The following is a 5882-nucleotide window of genomic DNA, read 5'->3' as shown; positions in this document are numbered from 1 at the left end:
GTAGCGATGCAGGTAAAGAAAATACAATACCACAGCCAAGTTGAACTATTGTCTATTCTGACGTGTTGTGGTTTTCTTTCACGCAAAAGCCTCTATAATCTACGCCTCGATTCCGATAAAAAATAATACATTTTCTTAAATTCATTGTAATTATTTTGACAAATTAATCGCGTCGTTAACCCTAAACAAGATATTTCACTTTACACATATTTGTACTAGGTTGAATGGAGACTGTAGACCGGCTTAGACACTGTTTAGACCTGTCTTACGACTGGCACCAGAGACAGAATATCAAACTACTCACGAAGCATGTGTAGACCTATACAAAATGATGTTATTGTTTATATTTGTAGAGTATGATTTTTGTTGGTCTTGGAATCATTGATGTCATAATAAGAGCAAATACTTCATTGACAGATTATTGTTGTGTTTATGTTCAGGTGTGTTTTATTGGCTACGTCTCAATAGTACCGTAATGAAGTAAGCCTATGTTGATTTTGTCATGAATAGGTGCAGACGTCGATGCAAATGTTATGAGACTCAACGCCTCATCAGGCCCAACCCCCCCCCCAAAAAAAAACCAAAAACCAAACATTATAGAGTTATCATATTGAAATGCAGCGGATATGTATTACAGTAGATTGACACTTTCAAAGTTTGGTGCTGGAAATATCAAATTGTCACACCCTTCACTTCGACATGGACTTTTCATGCGATTTCGGCGTAACATAAGCTTATGATATAGTCCTACAGTTTTTACACGTCCCGCACCATGTTGCACAGTTACCATATCCTACTTATCTTTAAGTTTGATCGCTTAGCTTCAAAGCACATTTCTGTTATATTTATTTATAATAGACTGAATAAAATGAATTGAATTGAATTGAATTGAAAGTTTCTTTGGGGCATATTCGCAGGTTTGGCACTTGGTTTTTTTCAGTATCACTATCCCCTTCCTGATTCTTACTTTTGGGGTCAGCTTTGCCCACTTGGCCATAAACAGGACTCCACTATAAAGAAGACTTCGGACTTTTTCTTGGGTTTTTCTGGCATGTTTGTCACTAAAGAAACCAGACTCTATTGCTTGTTTTAAGTGTCACTATGCTATACATGCGCAATTTGGCTGGACCATGTGGTTCGTGAGGTACGGTACGGTCTATGGCGGTACTTAAGCCCTAATTATAACAGTACGGTAATTCACGAGGCATATGTGCTTTAATTAGTATTTATATTACAAGGGTAGGCCTATATAGCAATTTCAAAAGGTGCTCTTTTAAAATTTATTCCGTGTTGTGCACAGATTTGAAATTGTTTCACTTGGTTCGTTTATTATTGATTTAAACGTTAATCAAGTGGAAAGATGCGTGACATTGCCGTTGATTGATGTGTCAAAGGGGCATGCCTTTACATCTGGAAGTTACAAACTCGAATCTGGTTTTATTCTGTTTTCCAGCTTGAATTTCAAACTGACAAGGAAGTTCGAGTCCAACATCACAAAAAGTCTGTAACAAGCTATCTTTCACATACAATATAACAATAATACTAAGGCCCTGTAAGCCTACGATACGGTATATCGTTTTGTCAATACGGTTTTAAAATATTGTGAGTAACAGGAAGGGAACGGAGTCACAAATCAAGAGAAATCACGAAGATAAACCCACAGCGGTAAATTATCCGATATAATTTAGTACGATATTTTATATTTATAATATGGGCCTACACTATACACATGTCTCTGTGTATAGACGGTCGCCCAACAGATTGGACACCCGTCAACAGAAGTGCTCAATTTTTTTTCATAGGCATAATTTGCAAGGTGGCAACAAGGTGAATTCTCATCACTAGCTCTTGGCTCACATGGAATTGGCTGTCCTCACGCTGAATTTTTGATTTAAGTGTAACATTTGACCAAAAATGGCAAATTTTACACGTTTTTACCCCAAAATCGTATTTTGAAGCTAGTCCGTCACTGGAACATTCAATTTGAATATATTGGGTATTATAATGGTGTTTTGAAGCTAGTACGCTACTAAAAGATTCAATCTGAATATATTTAGTATCATACGACAGCTATGAAAATTATCTATGAAATGATGTGTATGAAGACCATATTTTTGTCAAATTTGGCACTAATATCCAAAATTAAGTGTGGCAACAGCCCATACAATGAGAGCCTGTTGATGAGAATTCACCAGTTTTTTTTTTATAAAAGTATCAGAAGTTTTTTAGCTTAGTAGGCCTACCGTATTTCTCATAAAAAATTATTTTTAATTTAGCAAAAAATATCATTTAAAAACGTTGTTTGGTACTTTTTGGGTCATAACATTAACATAATGTATCATCATACACATCATTTGATAGATCATGATACAAAATATTTTAAAATTGAATCTTTTAGTACCGTAACATACTAGTTTTCAAAAGTGTAAACATAAAGTAGGCCTACTAAACTCCCAAATACAAAATGGATAATGTCTCAAATTTTTATAGGTGTTTTGTTTTGTATGTGGTCATTTTTTTTAGAAAGTATCAGAAGAAAAGATTAGCTTAGTATTTTTCGTATTTATTTAATAACATGTTTATTAAATTTAGAAAAAAGTCATAAAAATACATCATTATACATGTCATTATATACATCATTCGATGGATAACTTTGTTAGCTTTCGTATGATACCAAATATTTTCAAATTGAATATTCTAGTGACGCACTAGCTTCAAAATACAGCGTGGCAACAGCCTATTCCGTGTGAGTTAAGGGAGTGGAGAACTCAGCTTGTTTTCAGCTTGAAATGATGCCAACGAACACAATTTTATTAGCACTTTTAATACAATGACCAACCGTCTAGGAGAGGATTCAATCTGCTTATAACCATTTGGTGGCTTCGATAGGTATTCTAACGTGCTCCTATGGTACATACTTCTCTATCTATTAACGATCAAAATATTTGGTAAAAAATGAACTAATATCATGAAAAATAAATCCTTCAATTTTTATATTTAAAACGCATCAACCATAAACAAGACATAGGCTCACATCGAACAAAACGTTTTCGATGATTTACAGACGTTTTAAAATTTTAATTGATTTACCAGCCAATTTAAGGGTATATGCAATGAATACGGTATATATGATCTAAACCTATGAAGAGATAGGATCTATTTTATGCCTCTGAATAGCAAGGTGAAATTTTTTTCGTTGTACTTTTAAATATAGTTATAATATACCGAATAACTTACGGTATATCATACATAAACAGGAATAGGCCTAGGCCTACAAAGTATGATAATCAAATATTGCATTTTATCGTTTAAGTTTTTTGACTAACACAAGCAGTACCGGTATTAGGCCTATAAATATACGGTAGGCACTGGCGTCAGTGACGGATCCAGGAATTTAAAATAGAGGGGCCCAGAGAGGGGCTTTCACAAATCCTATGCGTGTAGTCGACTAGGTTACAATCACTGACAAGACAGCTGCAGTACGTCCGATAGAATTTGCCACTGTTTCAATTTGCCACTGTTTCAACGTACGGCACTATGCTTCCGTTCATGTCTTTCTGCCCAGGAGCGGATTTAGCCCAGAACACCTCAAATGTCGCGGGGGAATGCCCCCGGACCCCCTATTATAGTGTTGTATCGATCGGCTTAACTTTCGGCTTCCCCTTTCCGCCCCCCCCCCCCTTTTTTTTGGATATCTCTGGATCCGCCCCTGTTTCTGCCTATAGGCCTACTTTGCACCAAATTTACTCTTCAAGTTTTCGTTTGCTGATGGCGTATCTATAATCATTATATTATCACCATAAATTTAGTTCTGATCTACCAGTGGTTAACATAACTTAATAAGGTACGGTATGTATTCATTAATCAGGCATAAATACTGATAACGGTAGCATTGGCTAATGCGAGTTTTTATTACAAATACCTCGATCATCTTACTCATTTTGAACACTGTGCTATTATTATATCAATATAAATATGTCCACTGAGGAAAGTCTTATTGTGTGGGAACATTGTTTGAGTAATGTACCACTATTTACTCTAACCCGAATAAACAAGGTCCATATTGGCCTGGAGCTATAGACACTAGCATACTATCACCATAGCAGAGTCCCGTTAAAACACTCTAGATTAACCCTTTTGTTTTGCATTCAAACCCACCGAGCTCAAGTGTCCAGATAAATAATGACAATTTTATACCGAGAGTACTAGTGTGGATTTGTGCATTAAGAACCTCTTTCAGGTGAGGGTTACGGGTGTGACGGTGGGTCAAGACAGATGTTCACGCTAACAATTGAGGACCTTCAGTGGTCAGATCGTTTGGCCTTCTCGTAACAACTTTAAATTTGGTACACAATATTCAATGTCCCCCACATCACATCTTTCGCCTGGCAAGTGCATTGTCTTAGCTACCGACTAAAGTAGACAGAATAACTACGTACTGTTTGTTACCGTAATTGACAGGGAAAACTTTTTCTCATTCAGATTTTTAAAATTTAAGTTATTAATTATAATAATAATATTTAAATAGGCCTAAGGCTGTCTCTTATACACATCTAGATGTGTATAAGAGACAGGGATAGTGGATTCCAATATCCACTATCATATCATTACCTGATGATGACCTATGGTCAAAAGTACTAGTACAATAAATATTTTATTTTGAGACAGATACTGAACTTTGTTTGACTTCTTATTATATATATATATATATGTATATATATATATAAATTAACAACTTATGATAGGCCTACTTGTGCAAAAATGTGAACAAAATTTTGTTTACAGTACACGAATCATCGATATAAATCTGCTTACAACTGGAATGCCGGTTTTAGTAGGCCAATGTGTAGGGCTCCGATATATTTTTTTACCGTTTCTACTCCCATTTTGTTTCATAGACTTCTGTGTTATCATGCATCCATTCCCTTTAAGTTCACAGACAACAATGCCGTACTTTTTTTCTCCAGTTTGCACGGTACCGTACACAATGCATTATAAAATCACTATATTATAAATTGGCTACCTCATGACAAACCAGAAAAAAAAAACATACAATACTGTTTAGATAAACTCATTAGGCCTACTGCAGTCAATTCTGTACTGACAGTCCTATAATTATACATTGATTGATTACGGTACCATTGCTAATGATATCGAATCATTACAGACAGCCATCAGTTTATATAGTAGGCCTAAGTATACATTGGTATCATGTGAAAGCGATAACCATATTTATCATGGAAATACACACAGTACCACATCCTTCACAAACGCGTGTTGCTTGAAAGATATTACGTAATCATACGGGCGTTTGGAAAACAGTGAAGCAATCTCAATGGTTATGAAATTTACGTTATTACTTTGATCGATTAATTTATGACAGCATGGCGCCACTGCGAAACACGTTTACAAGAACGACGGTATTAAAATTATATTACCTAACTGGCTTTCTCACCTGTCGTGGTGGCTTATGATACATAGCCTAGGCCTATTCCTATATAAATAAATTGTAGCCTTCTAGTCTATTATTCTACGGTTTGAAAAACCCACTCCAGTGAGACGATTTATATACAATAATCTAAATATTCTAATAAATCGATACGGCCTTAGGTATAGTTGTAAGATATAGGCTAAGAATAACAGGAGAGACAAAACAATAAAACGTCAAGATAAGTTAGGCCTACAGTAGGCCTAATGCTGAGCTGCCCTTAACTTTCACAGATTGTAAAGTAACAGTTAATCAGCCTGTACTGATTTTAAGATATACAAGTGTCTGAATGTACAGGTTAGTAACATTTTAAGAACAAACAGGCCTAGTCCTCATTTTACTTCATTGGCTCTTCATCTGATAACCGTGCAATTTCTGTAAAACCTTGCGGTAC

The sequence above is a fragment of the Anneissia japonica genome, unplaced genomic scaffold (assembly GCF_011630105.1).
Source record: "Anneissia japonica isolate Jap-2015-1 unplaced genomic scaffold, ASM1163010v1 scaffold2994_len2133135_cov197, whole genome shotgun sequence".
Taxonomy (NCBI): Eukaryota; Metazoa; Echinodermata; class Crinoidea; order Comatulida; family Comatulidae; genus Anneissia; species Anneissia japonica.
This window is presented reverse-complemented; position numbering follows the sequence as displayed.